The sequence below is a fragment of the Ailuropoda melanoleuca genome, chromosome 8 (genome assembly GCF_002007445.2).
Source record: "Ailuropoda melanoleuca isolate Jingjing chromosome 8, ASM200744v2, whole genome shotgun sequence".
NCBI lineage: Eukaryota > Metazoa > Chordata > Mammalia > Carnivora > Ursidae > Ailuropoda > Ailuropoda melanoleuca.
Window position 1 is genome coordinate 8346968 of NC_048225.1, and position 16737 is coordinate 8363704.

Below are 16737 nucleotides of genomic sequence, written 5' to 3' on the forward strand. Positions count from 1 at the left end.
ATATGCTAATGTGTGAGTAAGTCCTGTCTCTGCTGACAGAGCCATGTGAGGTTACCCTACACCTCATAAGTGATATAGCAGTATCACACTCATCATCTCCTTCAAAAATTCAAGAGACCTGACAGAGACATGGGAACTGCCACTGCAGCAAAAGATCAGTACAACTGAGATATCAGAACTGTAAGAATGGAGAAGATTACAAAAAATATATGGTAACTATTAGCAAAACTGTATCATCCAGTTGCTTACAACATGGATACATCAGAGCATCAGAGGTAATCATAAGAGAATATTAATACATTTCATTTAAAACTCTATCAGTGCTGTGCTTCTCACAAAACTGATTAATTCAATGGAACGTGCTACAAAATCCGTAGGATACTTCTGTTATTAAATAGTTCCTTTCCAACCAAAAAAATGCATAGTCCTAACCAAAATTACAAGTATATGACAGAGCCAGATCTGGACCCAACTCAGTGTGACTTCAAAAGTCATATCAAGACTGCCCCAAATGACTGAATCAGAGGGAAAGTGCTCTCAGGAGCTCATCTCAATGTTCCTTACAATTAAAATTAATAAAGAGTCCTCTTAGAATGCCAGGTATCAGATAAGATAAAGGCCATCGGAAACATGAATAGACCTACAGCAAATCTCGTATTTAATGGTAAAGGATTTCAAGTTTTTCCCTTGGGATCAGGAATCAGTCAAGACTTTTTATCACTACTCTATTCAACATTGTACTAGAGATTTCAGTCAGCAGGGTAAGGTAAGAGAAAGAAATGACAGAAATGGAAAGAGATAAAAAAACTCATTCATCACAATGACATGACTGGTATATACAAAATCTGGTTGCCCAATAAATTTTTGGAATTCAGAGAGTTTAGCAAACTTTAGACTTACAGGATGTAAAAATAAATGTCATATATTCCTACAGAACAACAGACAATATAGAAAGTGCTTTTATTCTTTAAAATTATGTATTTTCAAGTTATATTATAAAACATAATTCACAAGAATTTGAAAATGTATGCCTGGGAATAAATCTAACAAAAATATGGGAAAGTCCTCTCTAAAAAATTATGGAATTTTATTGACAAATGTCTGTCAACTGATCAATTTATAATGTGGTATATTCATATAATTAAAATGTGGTAAATACATGCAATGAAATATTATTATTCAATCTTAAAAAGGATACATCGTATAACACGGATGAACCTTGAAAACATGAGGCTAAGTGAAAGAAGCCAGCCACAAAAGACCACATGTGGTTTGACTCCATTTATATGAAATGTAAATGTCTGTCCAGAACAGATAAATCCACTGAGACAGAAAGCAGATTAGTGGTTGCTACGGACTGGGGAAGTGACTGCTTAAGGGGTGTGGGGTTTTCCTAGGGTGAGGGGTGGAGGAGGATAAAAATGTTCTGAAATTAGATAGTGGTTATGGCCTCACAACCGTATGAATATACTAAACACCACTGAATAGTGCACTTTAAAATCATTGCTTACCCTAAAATCAAGCAACTCCATGTCTAGGTATATACCCAAAAGAATTGAAAGCAGGGACTTGAAACAGGTATTTGTATCCCAATGTTCACAGCAGCATTGTTCACAACAGACAAAAGGTGAAAAGCCAAAAGTCCATCATGGAAGAATGGATTAAAAAACTATCTAATGAGAACCAACTTTCAGTTTGAGATGATTAAAAAGGTCTAGAGATACAGAGTGCAGATGGTTATACAACAGTATGAATGTGCTTAATACCACTGAACTGTATTCTAAAAATGGTTAAAGTGGTAAATTTTATCACAATAAAAATTTGTTGAAATGGTGAATTTTAATTTCAAAAAAATTTTTGACAATATAGTATTAAATGGAGAGATAAACTTTATTCCTAAACAGGCACTGTTATAAAGATGTAATGTCTAAATAAACTGATCAACATAGTAAATGCAATCTCAAAAATTCCATCAGACTTTTTTGGTGAAACTTGATAAGCTATTTTCAAAATGTATATGGAAATGTACAAGGACAAGGACAGCCAAAGCACCGTCAGGAAAGAAAAGCAAGGTTGTGGGCTTGCTTGCTATAAATTTAGAGTAGTTGAGACAAGAGGTGGTTAGTGCAGAAACAGACTGAGACACTAATGAAGAGAACAGAGTCTAGCTAGAATGGATGCAGGCAACATGGACCCTGATTTATGACAGAGTGACACCTCAGGTCAGTGGGGAGAGGATGGGCTCTTCACTGACTGGTCCACTGGGGTAAAAACTGGACCTCAACCTCACTCTACTCACAAAAATCAACTTCATATGGATTACAGAACTAAATGAAAAAGGCAAAATTACAACGCTCTTGAAAGATAACACCAGAGAAGATCTTCAACGTACGGTAGAAGTCTTTTTAGACAAGACACAAAAAGCATTAACTACAACAACAACAAAAAAGAATAAATTTGACTACATTAAAATACCTATTCATCAAAGACACCCTTATGAGAGTGAAGAGATGAGCCACTGATTGGCAAAAGAAATATGTAACATATTTAACCATCAAGGATTCATATCTAGAATATGTAAAGAACACCTGCTAGTCAACAAGACAAAGACAGACCACCCAATAGAAAACTGGGCAAATGACTTTAACAGATACTTCTTAGAAATCTAAATGGCCAAAAACAAATGAACAAGTGCTTGACCTCTTTAGTGACCAAGGAAATGCAAACCAAAATCACAATGAAAATTTATAATACCAAGTGTTGGCCAGAATGTAGAGCAACTCTATTCATTGTTAACAGATTAGATTGGTACAAGATTTTTAGAAAACTATTTCTAAAAAATTGAACATATACATTTGCTATGATCCAACATTTGTACCCCCAGGTTTTAGACCGAACCATATGAAATTAATATTTCACTGTTTAATCCACAAAATTGGTAATTTCACTGTGGTTCAAGCTAATATATATCCAACAGAAATACATGCACCAAAAGACAATTCAAGAATGTTCAACATGGCTTTACCTGCAGTTGGCCCAGCCTGGAAACAAGCAAACATCCATCAACAGTAAAATAATACACCGTGGTACAGTCACACAGGGATACACTATCCAGTAACAAACAGAACAAACTACAGCTCTATGCAATAACACGTGCGATTACTACTAACAAAGTGTTGAGGGAAAAGATCAAGACACAAAAAAAAATGCAGTATGATTCCATGTATATGACGTTCAAAAACAGTCAAAACTAATTTAAATCATTTATGAACGCATACAAAAGTGGTAAATCTAAAGAGAAAAGCAAGGAAATTACCACCATAAAAAGTCAGTTGAGTCCCTCTGAAGGAGCTGCTGCGGGAGTTCTGAGTAGGAGCTATGCTCCCGTATTGGACCTTGGCGATGCTTACACAGGCACCTGGCTCTAAGATTATTGTTGATTACTGTTGATTACCGTACACTTGTGTTTTGTGCACATTTAGGAGTTGGGTTATACATAACTGAAAGTTTTTAAAAAAAGTGCTTTTAAGAACAACCTGTTCATTTCTAGCCTGCAGTAAACTCTTGTCATCCCTCACCCCCTCCTCTAACTCACAGTACTGTTCCCATTTTCTCCTAGCATCATTTATATGTAAGAGTCTTGAGTCTCACATCTGTCTCTACATATGGGCTATTCCTCCAGGGGAGAGAAAGCACACTGGGAATTGACGTCAGACCCAATTCCATTCCACATAACTCTAAAAATGATTCTTTGCATAAACACTTCAGGAAGCAGACTTTCTGGTCTCAACACCCACTCTGTAGCTCCCAAGGATTTTAAAAACATGAAACAAGTTTTTAAAAGCTTTGTAAGCGCCATGCCTCTGTAGTCAAATAGAAGCAGCCAGAGGCAGAGACTCCCATGGTCTCATGCCAAGACCTCCTTCGGTTAGGTGGCCTCTGTGACATTTCAATACTTGACCTCAGCCTGTCCTTTTCTGGCCAGGCATTCTATAGGTCTGATTATCTAGATTTGGTTCTGGATACATGGTCTTCCAAAAATCTGGGTAGTAACTAATACACAACTAAACCAGTTAGCTTGGCTCCATTCATCACACCATCCCTATGCAAATTCCACTTAACGTTTTTAGAAAGATACCATGGCAAAATCATATTAATTGAGATAACAATCCATTTAAAAAAATATGTAACTTCTTCATCCTTTTTGGGAAACAGCTGCTGATTTTTTTTTTCCAGGAAGCAGTTAATGAACAACTAAAACACACAAGGACAAAGGCTCCCAGCAGAAAATGGTTAGGTATGATCAAGGGCAGTTTCTTTTATTTTTTTTTTTAAGATCTTATTTATTTATTTGAGAGAGCATGTGCACAAGCCGTGGGGAGAGGCAGAGGGAGAAGGAGAAACAGACTCCCTGTTAAGCAGGGAGCCCAAAGCAGGGTTCAATCCCAGGACCCCAGGATCATGATCTGAACTGTAGGCAGATGCTTAACCAACTGAGCCACCCAGGAGCCCCAAGGGCAGGTTCTTTATTAGAGAAGAAATAAGAGATTTAGAGAAAAGGAGCCCCAACAATCAACAAAATAAAAAGGCAACCTATGGAATGGGAAAAAAAAAATACTTGCAAACCATGTAACTCATAAGGAGTTAACACCCAAAACATATACGGAACTTATATAACTCAACAGCAAAAAAACAAATTATCTGATTTTAAATGGGCCAAAGACCTGAATAGACACTTTTCCAAAGAAGATATATGAATAGCCAACGGGTACATGAAAAGATGCTCGATGTCACCAATCATTAGGGAGATGCAAATCAAAACCATAATGAGATACCACTTCATCTCACATCTGTTAGAATGGCTATTATCAAAAAGATAAGCAATAACAAGTATTGACCAGGCTATGGAGAAAAAAGAACTCTTGTGTACTGTTAGTAGGAATGTAAATTGGTACAGCCGTTATGGAAAACAGTAAGGAAGTTCCTCAAAAACTTAAAAAGAGAATTACCATAGGATCCAGCAATCCCACTTTTGAGGATATATCTGAAGGAAGTGAAGTCACTATCATAAAGAGACATCTACGCTCTCATATTCATCGCAGCATTATTCACGACAGCTAAGACATAGAAGCAACCTAAGTGTCTGTCAATGGATGAAATGTGATATGTATATAACATGCACACGTGCACATGCATGCATATGCATACATACACACACACACACACGGATATTATTCACCCATAAAAAAGGAGGAAACCCTGCTATGACAACATGGATTAATCCTGAGGGCATTATGCTAAGTGAAGTAAGTTCAACAGAGAAAGACAAATAGTAAATGATCTCTCTTACACGGGGAATCTAAAAAAGTTGAACTCACAGAAACAGGTGTAATGGTGGTTACCAGGGGCTGAGGGAAGTGGAAAGAAGTTACAAGGTACAAATTTCAGTTACAGGATGACTAAGTTTGGAGGATCTCAAGAACAGCATAACAACCATCTTTAACAACATGGTGTTGTGGGGGTGCCTGGGTGGCTCAGTCAGTTAAGTGTCCAACTCCTGATTTCGGCTCAGGGTTGTAAGATCAAGCCCTGCATTGGGCTCCACACTCAGCAGGTAGTCTTCTTGAGGCTCTTCCCCTCTCCCCCCACCCTGTCTGGTTCACTCTCTCTCTAAAAAAAAAAAAAAAAGGGAAAAAAAGCCAATACACTGTTGTACATTTGAAGTCTAAGAAAGCAGATCTTAAATGTTCTCAACACTTGAAAAAAAATAAAAAAAGGAAGAAAGAAAAAGGGGGGAGGGCACCTGGGTGGCTCAGTCAGTTAAGCGTCTGTCTTCGGTTCAGGTCATGGTCCAGGAGTCCTGGGATCAAGCCCGCATCAGGCTCTCTGCTCAGCGGGGAGCTGCTTCTCCTCTCCCTCTGTCTGCTGCTCTACCTACTTGTGCTCTATCAAATAAATATTTTTTCAAAACAAAGATTTTGTTTAAAAACGTAACTTTTGGTTATGTGAGGTGATGGATGTGCTAACTCACCTGACTCTGGTCATCACTGTACAATGCACACATATATCAAATCACCGCATTATATACCTTAAACTTACACAACGTTATGTGTTAATTTTACCTCAGTAAAGCTAGAAAAAAAATTTTATTTAGACAATTAGAAAAGGAACTCTCTGTTGGAGACCTAGATTCAGGTCTGGGCTCCACCACAAACTAGATGGGTGACCCATACTCATTTATGTTTTTTATACCTCAATTTCTTCTGTAAAAAGAAGAATAATACCATTTACCTCAGAGAGTTATGAGGATTAAATGAGAGGATTCATTTGAATAAAATTTGTAAACTATAAAGAACTATACAAATCGATGTAACATTAGAAGAAATCCTTGACTAAGTCCATGACATGTGAGAACCTCACTGACAGGAAAGAACCCTGGAGCATTAGGGCCCATTAAAATGAATTGTTGTTTTCAGAAGGGGGAATGAACCATGAGAGACTATGGACTCTGGGAAACAAACTGAGGGCTTCAGAGGGGAAGGGGGTGGGGGAATGGGATAGGCTGGTGATGGGTATTAAGGAGGGCACATATTGCATGGTGCACTGGGTGTTATACGCAAGTAATGAATCACGGAACTTTACATCAAAAACAAGGGATGTACTGTATGGTGACTAACATAATAAAAAAATATTAAAAAATAAAAAATAAAATGAATTTTGTTGTTTTCAATTGAGATCAGTGTTTACTATCAATTCAAGCTATGCCCAACATGTAGGACAAGACGGTTACGATATGAACTACTCCCAGTCCTCCATTAGCAATGAATTAGCAGCATCCATTAAATGACACTAAAATCAATCTTCTGGGCATCATCAAAGCCTTTATTAAGTACCTATTTGGTGAATCCTAAACTAGGGTATACAAAACTCTTGTGGACATGTCTCCATTACTAGACTTAGAATTGAGGCCAGGAAATGACATTAGCACATACAAAATAAAGAAAGTAAGTATTATAAGAACAATCAGAGTTCAGAGAGGAAGAAATCACTGGGGGCTACAGTGGTTGAAAAGCTTTCCTGGAGATGGTGGTATAAGTTAGAAAGAACAGAGTAAAAGAGGCAGAAATGGTTTACAGGAGAAACATCTGCTTGTCCCAAGAGGGGTAGGCTGAGAAAAGTGAAGAGAATCTGAGGGCTGATAATGGAGAACCCAAATTAAGAGAATCTGGATTCTGTGTATCTATCCTAGGCTTTTCAGCCAAAAAGTAAAATGATTTAAAAAATTGGTCTCAGGAAGAGAGAGATGCATAGCCAGTAAGCGGCTGGGGCGGGGGGAGGGGCACATGGTAGTACTGAAGGAAAAGGCTGGAAGCAAGCACTCCCCTCACTAAGGCACTTAGTCCAGGTGTGAGTGATGGCACCCTGAAGTTCTGTGCAGGGGGAAGAAGAAAGAAAGGGTAAGTCTCAGGCCTATTTCAGAGGAAATCAGTGATACCAAGACTTCTAACCGTGAACAGGAGGAAAGAGGGGGCTGCAATGTACAACTGGTTTGGGTGAGATTGAGAAAAGATGCTAACTTGCATTTTACACCAAGGAACTGAAAGAAGTCCCGTGACTGGGACACCGGGACTTAACAGCTGTTTTCTGTTCCTACTGACTGCAACATTCCCTACTCCCACCTCATAAATCCCCCATCATCTTTCAGATCCCAGCCAATAATTATTTCCTTAGAACAGGTCCCCAAATTATGTGCTCTCATAGCAAACACTACTTCTCCATTAAAATACTCCAAGATTCGGGGCACTTGGGTAGCTCAGTCAGTTGGGTGACTGACTCTTGATTGCGGCTCAGGTCATGACTTCGGGGTCGTGGGATCAACCCCTGCATTGGGCTCTGTGCTCAGCGGGGAGTATGCTGGAGATTCTCTCTCTCCCTCTGCTCCTCCCCCACTTGTACTCTTTCTAAAATAAATAAATAAAATCTTGGGGGGAAAAAAGCTCCATAATTATAATCTGTAACTAAATTAGGAAGTTAGTAAATTCTCTGGAAGCTGGAGCTTTGTCTAGCTCATTCCCTCATGCATTCCAAAACCATGCCTAGTACAAAGTGCACAAGAGGTACCAAGACATACTGAACAAATGTGCACAAGAGTACATGTAAAAAGCTGAAACTAAGAGGGAGGAAAAGGTGAAAGGGTAGGAAACAGGACAGAAGAGAGGAACGGAAGAGCACAGATAAAGTGCGGGAGGACGCCTACAGTACTGAGCCAGGGGAGGACGTGAAGAAGTGAGGCACGGAAGAAGTTGTTAGAGAGGCTGTAGAAGAATCAAAGGAGTAGCTTTGAAACTCAAGGACAGTGGATTTCAAAAGCCACAGAAAGGCTGTGAGGAGACTTCGAGACAGAGAAAAGTTAACAGGGGTGGGTTCCCCAGTTGTACCCAAGAACACACTTATCACAGTGTAGAATGCCTGTGTGGGGACAAGGAAAGAACTCACAGCCCAGCCCCTTTTTCTCAGTGACCTTCCCTGCTGTCTATCCCGCTGCCTGAGCCAAGCCCCACAAGTCCTAAGACAGGAAGGATGTGAACTTGCATTCAGCCATCTATCGGCTGGAAATGACAATGACGCACGTAGCTTTAAAAATAGAGATCTCTGGCAAGGGCCAACATGCAGTTCAGGAACATCACAGAGAAACCATCTCCATGTTTAAGAGATCTCATTTCTCAAATGTCACTGAAAATTCTCTGGTAAACAAATGCAGTAAAGAATCCTCTAAGACTTTAAGGGGATAATGTGAAAGATCAAAATCAAATTGTCCTGTAACCTCCAAGCCAAGTGGGAGGGCTGAAGTTGAGAAAACTGTTCACTTTGCCCATAGCTAAGTAAAGTCTGCTCATCAACTGAAGCTATCAAACAGCACCAATGGCTGACATGTTATGAATTTAATGCTTCTAAGCAATATGCAGATGTCTTTCTTTCCAAAACATGCAATAAATTTTGATGTATTACATTTTCTCATATCCCCCTGTAAGCAACACTAGTGAGGCCCAGGACTTCTAAGTTGAGCACTCTAAGCTCTGGGGAGGCAGACAGTGAGTCAGTGTCGATCAGCCCAGTGTCGCTGGTGCCTGTACAGAACCTGGGGCGCAGCAGGCAGTCCAAAAGTAGTCGTTGAAGGAAAGAACGGTCACCAGCTGCACCAGGATGCTGGACAACTTCAAACACCAAGTGTTAATAGAAACTAAGACTAGCTATCTTTAAGTGCCAAGAATTTTTTCCCTTAGCTTCTGGCCCCAGGAGGGCAATCTATTTCCTCTAAAATGTCGTACAACGAAGATTAAATCACATTGTAATAAATCTACTAAAAAATCTCTAATTAGCAAAATGAGTTCAAGCTCCAGTAAACTATTAATTTTGAGCAAGGCTAGACAATTTGCCATAACAGGATTTGACTTATTTCGATATTTTATAGAATGAAAAATTAAAGTATGGAAGTTGCCTAGAGAAATCAATTTCAATAATTATTCCTGGATCCCACTACTGTGATGAGAATACACAACGCCCTCCAGGTCTGTGAGTGTACCCCTGCTACTGGGAATGGAGTAGAGAACCCGATGAGCACAGAAAATGGAAAAAAAATCACATTTAAAAGCAAACCAAAATTCCAAATGGATATTCCTTGCTTTTTCTCAACTCACAGACAAGATGTTGGGAGACAATTATGTTCAGTTCTACAAGCTTACATATGAAGAATTTCTGAGAATCTATCCTTTAATTCCATTTTAGCCACAATTTTTTATTATTAAAAAACACAATTATAAACAGAAATCCTATTGTGTGTGGGGGGTGTGTGTGTATATATGTATATACCCTATTTTATATATATATATATATATATATATATACCATATATATATATACACACACACACATCCTATTTTGAATGTACATTTTACCAGTAAGCAGCCATTAAACAAACAAGTGTTTGAAAGAGCAAACTCTCCTAAATGACACCAGCAGGAAAGGAGAATAATGCTCTGAACTTCCTGCCCCCCACCAAGCACTCTTCTTAAATTGGTCTAATATTACCTTTTGTGTCAAAAAATGGGACCCCAAATACTCCACCTCTACCCCTAACTCTAGCTCTATAACTTAGGGATGTCACTTAACTCAGTCTCAGAGGTTTTACCACGTCTCCAAAAGATTTGGACTGAAATCACGAAAATCTCTCTCAACTCTATGGAAAGATCCTTGTAGAGGGAACGATTTCGTGACGAGTGTGAACACACTGCACAATGCTGATTCTACTCTTCTCAAAACTGCTGCTGCTCATCATTAGAAACACTTTCACACTGAAAGACATCCCCGCACTGGAGGTAACAAATACACAGGATCTGCTTTTTATATTGTCAAGATTTGGGCAATTAGAAAGTCAGTCTTACTTCTCACACTGAGCACAGCTGAAGATACGTATTTGTCAGGAATGGCAAAGGCAAAGTAGGATCATTCAGTCTTCCGAATTTGCTGATGTCAAGGAGCTATTTCAAGCCAAGATATTATCATGGCTGTTCTGACATTGTTAAATACGGAAAGGGTTAGGGAAATTCTGTGGGCCTGCATACTTGAAAAATGTTCAATTTGTAGAGGGCTTCTTTAATTCTAAGTGCTTCGTCAATATAAAACATGTGATGAGAACCGGTCACATGTCTTACCTAGACCGCCTAGAGTTAGCACACAGATCCTTCCTGGAGTTGATGACAGCACATACAGAAAATTCAGCACAGTTGTTTTCCTTCCCACAGCTCATGTTAGACTTCACTCATCAACTGCAGCACTCTTTCACGGAGCCTAGATACAATCCCTCGTGCTTTTTGACCTGGAGCTCCAGTAAGCCACTACCAATTGAGCCGAAGAGTCAATGAACAGAAATCATTGGCCTTCTTTGTTAAATCAGTACATGGGGTGAACACCCAGGATGGTGGTAATGCCAGTCAGTGAAGCCCAATCTACGTAACATGTAGTTCTCAACAATGTATCTCAATAGAAACAAATCTGTTCTTTTGTGCAAAATCCATTATTTAGAAAACTGAGAAATCATGGGAAATTGCTTATTTCTTTTTACAACAACAAATTAAAGGTTTCTTTTATAAATTTGACTTTTAAAATATCAGCTTATATAAAATATTTAAAGAATACATCTATAATAAAGAATGAAATCATAACACTGTATGTTAACTATACTGGAATTAAGAAGAATGAAATCATTAGTGTTTGTGGCTAAAATCACTACCACTACTATCATTAAGGGATGTCTATTAATACAGCATAAGGAACATAGTCTATGATATTGTAATAGCATCATACGGTACAGATGGCAGCTCCACTTGTGGTAAGAATAGTATAATGTATAATGAACTTGTCAATTCACTATGTTGTACACATATATACTGAAACTAATATAACAGTATGTGCCAACTGTACTAAAATTTTTTTTTAATTAGAATGCACTGGAAGAGAATAGAAAGTATAAGAATGCATTTCACTTAGTAAAAAGTATTATTTGTGACATTTTTACCCCCACTTCTGTGTGTGTGTGTGTGTGCACATGCCCATACATGCGTGCTGAGTCGTGATACAGAAGGTATTTCTCATTCTCTATTGAAGAGAAGGAAATCTGAAAGCTACTCTTAAAAAAAAAAAAGCCTATTAAATACCAAATTAGGAAACAAAAGAAAAATAACACAACTTTCAGAGAGTTTCTACTTTAGAGTTAAGTTGAGCCAAGTCATATACCATTTCTGTATATTTTCATTTTTTTGTTTAAAGTTTATATTGTTGGGACACCTGGGTGGCTCAGTCGGTGAAGTGTCTGTCTTTGGCCCAGGTCATGATCCCAGAGTCCTGGAGTCGAGCCCCACACTAGGCTCCCTGCTTAGCGGGAGTCTCCTTCTCCCTCTACCTGCCGCTCCCCCTGCTTGTGCTTACTACTTGAGATGGACAATACCAGATAAATAAACTTTAAATGGCAGTCAGCCAATAGAATAAAGCAATTATGCCAAAGTATAAATAAAAAGGAACAGGAAATTAATTTTAATCATCCAGAGTTGGCAAAACATGCTCACAAAATCTTCTGCTATTGTAATTCTCTGTTTAATCAGCCAATTGACATTATTATCAGTTCCTGGAATGTACTTCATGACCCAAGAAGAGGGAATGATTTTATGAACTCAAATCTTCCACGGTCATTTTCATCACCCTTCAAAAGGGTATTACTTCAATAGATGAAACTCTACCCAGGCTAATATTTGCAGCAACCTATGAAATTATAGGACTAGTTCCCTACTTGAAATGTTGGGAAAAGCTAGGTAGGGGCCCGTGACCAATTTTCTGGAGACTCTTATGTTGGGTTTTAATGGGTGACTTTGGTAGTTTATTTGAAATTCTGTGATTTCCCAAAATATTCTCATATTGAAGTGTTACGAGCAAAATATATTCAGGGAAAGAAGTTATCTATGTACTAATTCTTCTACTAACATATATAATTGGGTTGACTGTAGACGTTAAGAGCAAATGGATTTTGGGTGCCTGGATGGCTCAGTTGGTTGAGTGTCTGCCTTTGGCTCAGGTCATGATCTCAGGGTTCTGGTATCAAGCCCCACATCTGGCTCAGAAGGAAGTCTGCTTCTCCCTCCCCCGCTGCTCCTCCTCCTGGCTTGTGCTCTCTCTCTAATAAATAAAATCTTAAAAAAAAAAAAGTACATGGATTTTTTTTAAAAGGTTAAGTCAATGTTTTAAAGGTAAATAGATAGTGCATGACTATTGGGCGATTGGGCAAGGTAAATGGCCATAGGAAAATTGTGTCACAACAACAAAAAGAAGTAGCTCTCCTTTGCTCAAAATCTGGAAGAAACTCCCACAGAAAACAAGATCTGTAGCCTGGAAAGTGGTTTGGTAGACCAGTTGGAAGAGAAGTAGTAAAAAAAAGAATAACATTATAGGAACATCAAAATACCTTTGTGAATACTCACAGGTGTAAGCGAGCCAGGCACAGAGGCTACCTGACAGGAGGCAGGGTGTGGCTCCCAGGCTTTGAAATAGTCATCCTGTAAATGACCCTGACTGGAGAGTTGAGAAGCATCCATGTGAAAACAGACCTAACACAGGTAAAAGAAAAGAATCCCATCTTCCTGGAATGTATCAAATTGATAGGGAACCAGCTAAGACATGAGTCTGCCAAGCAGTGAGCCCTGCCAATTCACATTAGAAACAAAGGACAGAAGAAGGCAGTGTGTTAAGTGACTAAGATCACAGGTGGAATACTCAAAGTCTTTGAAGCAAAGAGATATTTTCCGTTTCTTGTTAAGTTAAAAGTTGGCACTTGAGGGGCGCCTGGGTGGCATAGCGGTTAAGCGTCTGCCTTCGGCTCAGGGTGTGATCCCGGTGTTATGGGATCAAGCCCCACATCAGGCTCCTCTGATATGAGCCTGCTTCTTCCTCTCCCACTCCCCCTGCTTGTGTTCCCTCTCTCGCTGGCTGTCTCAATCTCTGTTAAATAAATAAATAAAATCTTTAAAAAAAAAAAAAAGTTGGCACTTGAGAAGCAAAAGATAAGGGAAGCACACAGCAGAATATAAGCAATGGAGTCAACTTATAAACTGTTGAAAAAAATTTTTAATCATAAGACTATTTTTCTGGATTATAGCTTATAGACTAATGAGTTCCTGGCAAGGGTCAGAATGCAGCTCACCAAGACCACAGTGAATGTACTTAGAAAAACTTCCAACTAAATGAAGACATTTTTAAACTGAAATCTGAAAGGGGAGGGAAAAAAAACCCATCCAGATAAAAATCATAAAATCAGACACTTTAGTCCAAAAGATTTAATGTTTTAAAAAACCACACAGAAGGAAGAATAAAATAATTTTCCGGAAAAACAAAGAGTCTTAGAAATAAAAACCTATGGCCTCGAATATCAATAAAGCATTTAATCTGCTATGTTAAAAGAAGATGGCAAATAAAAAGCCAGAGCAGGCACTTTTCCATATTCCTTCTGCTAAGTCCAGCTAAAAACCCTGGACCCTATGTATGAAACAACCCTAAGACAACTTCAAAGGGCAGAGAAAAGAAGCAGGCCAGCTAGCAACGTCAGGACCACAAGAACAATATTTTTATACAATAACCACTCTACTCTCGCAGTAATAATTTTGTGTGTCAACTTAGCTCAGCCACAGTACCCAGATATTTGTTTTAACACCAGATTAGTTGCTGCTGTGAAGGTATTTTTTAAATTAGATTAACATTTAAATCAGTAGACTCTGAGTAAAGCAATTACCCCTCATAATGTGGGTAGGCCTTGTCCAATCAGTTGCAGACCTGAAGAGCAAGAGTGAGGTCCCCTCAAGGAAGGGAGAATTCTGCCTCCAGACCGTCTTCCAACTCAAGCTACAACATCGATTCTTCCCTGGGTCCTCGGCCTCCCAACCTACCTTGCAAGGTTTCAGACTTACCCATCCCCACAACTGTGTCAGTCAATTTCTTAAATCTCACACACACACACACACACACACACACACACACACACACACACACACAAACTGGTCTGTTTCTCTAGAGAACACTTAAACACTAGCGAAACAGCACCCAAAAGAGTGTCATCCCATCTATACCTCTGACAATAAATGTCCAGTGGAGAGCCCAGATTTCCACCTTCACCAGGGTGCAGTGAAGGGCTCCTCATCCTGGCCGGATGGTATCAGAGAAGACTGAGTAGTAGGGAACCAGGACTTACAACCCTGCTGAGTAGTAGTGAGTCTCTTCTCTCTACCACCTACCCTGTGGCATCAGAGGAAACAACAGAGGGAGCCCGGACTTCCACTCTACCTAGCGGTAGTAAGGCACCCCTTCTCCTACATGCTGAGGTGGTGTCAGAGAAGGCCTAGTATTGGGGCGCCTGGGTGGCACAGCAGTTAAACGTCTGCCTTTGGCTCAGGGTGTGATCCCGGCGTTATGGGATCGAGCCCCACATCAGGCTCCTCCGTTATGAGCCTGTTTCTTCCTCTCCCACTCCCCCTGCTTGTGTTCCCTCTCTCGCTGGCTGTCTATCTCTGTCGAATAAATAAATAAAATCTTAAAAAAAAAAAAAAAAAGAAAAAGAGAAGGCCTAGTAGAGTCAGGACTTTCACTACCGTCCAATGGTAACACCTCCCCCCATGGTGTCAGTGGAGGGCACATGGGGAGCAGGAACAAGGTGCCCCTGCCCTCAGTCAAGGTGATATCAGTAGAGGCCTAGTAATGACCCTGAACTTCCCAACGCCACACAGCAGTAACAGCCCCCCTACCCCCAGGTATCCACAGAGACCAAAAAGGGAATCTGGACTTTTAACTCCATCTGGCAGTGACAAGGCAACCCCCCTTTCCTCCACCAGCATTGGGTCAGAGGCGGTCAGCTAAACAGAAGACTTAAAGAAGATCCAGAGTCTCATATTATCCAAAATGTTCTGGTTTCAATGAAAACTCACTCATAACAGTAACAACCAGGAAGATCTCAACTCTCCTGACAAATGATAACAGATGTCAACACAGAGATGATAAAGATATCAGAATTATCTAACAAAGATTTAAAAGCAGCCATGATAAAAAATGCTTCTATCAGCAATTACAAACATGCTTGAAACAAAACAAAGTCTCAGCAAAGAAACAGAAGAAGGGGGCACCTGGGTGGCTCAGTTGGTTAAGCGACTGCCTTCAGCTCAGGTCATGATCCTGGAGTCCTGGGATCGAGTCCTGAATTGGGCTCCTTGCTCAGCAGGGAGTCTGCTTCTCCCTCTGACCCTCCCTCCTCTCATTCTCTCTAAAAAAATAAATCTTTAAAAAAAAAAAACAAAACAGAAGACAAACCAAATGGATATCTGAGAGATGAAAAGGACAAAAAAATGAAATAAACAGACCAGCAGATGTGCTCAACAGCAGAGTGGAGGAATCAGAGGAGAGAATCAGTGAACTGGAAAACAGAGTAATAAAATTACGCAATCTGGGTAACAGAAAAATAAAGAGCTCCAGGAGCCTGTGGAACTCTCACAAAAGCCCTAACCTTCATGTTGCCGAGTCCCAGAAGGAGAGGAGAAAGAGGACAGGGCTGAAAGAGTATGAGAAGAAAAATGGCTGAAAGCTCCCAAATCCGGCAAGACACTTAAAATTATGGAATCAAGAGGCTGACTGAATCCCAAACAGGATAAACTCAAAGAAATTCATTCTATGACACATCATAATTCAACTTCTGAAAACTAAAGACAAAGAAAAAATCTTGAAAGCAGCCAGAGAAAAACAACACCTTGCCTATAAAGGAAAAACAAGTAGAAGGAAAGCAGATTTCTCATCAGAAACCGTGGAGGCCAGAGAAAGGGGCACAATATTGTTCAAGTAATGAAATAACAGAACTACCAATACACAATGCCATATCCAGAGGAAAAACATTCTTTACCCTGAAAGGATGGCACAAATTCTAAAAACAGAAATAACAAAAGAAGGAACAGTGGAACATTAGGAAGGAAGAAAGACCAACAAAGAATAAGTCCCTGGATAAAAACAATAAATTTTTCTTCTCGAGTTTTCTAAATTATCATTTAAAGGTTGAGGCAAAATTTTAACACTTTCTGATGTGGTTCTCAATATACACAAGAGAAATATTTAAGACAATTATAAACAGAGGAGGATAAAGGGACACAAAGAGAGGTAAAA

General features: G+C 39.4%; 1 protein-coding gene across 10 annotated transcripts in view; it reads right to left on the reverse strand.

Moving 5' to 3' along the window:
* ALG9 (ALG9 alpha-1,2-mannosyltransferase) overlaps positions 1–16737 on the reverse strand; it is a 104971-nt gene that overhangs the window by 40076 nt on the left and 48158 nt on the right. The window lies entirely within an intron of this gene.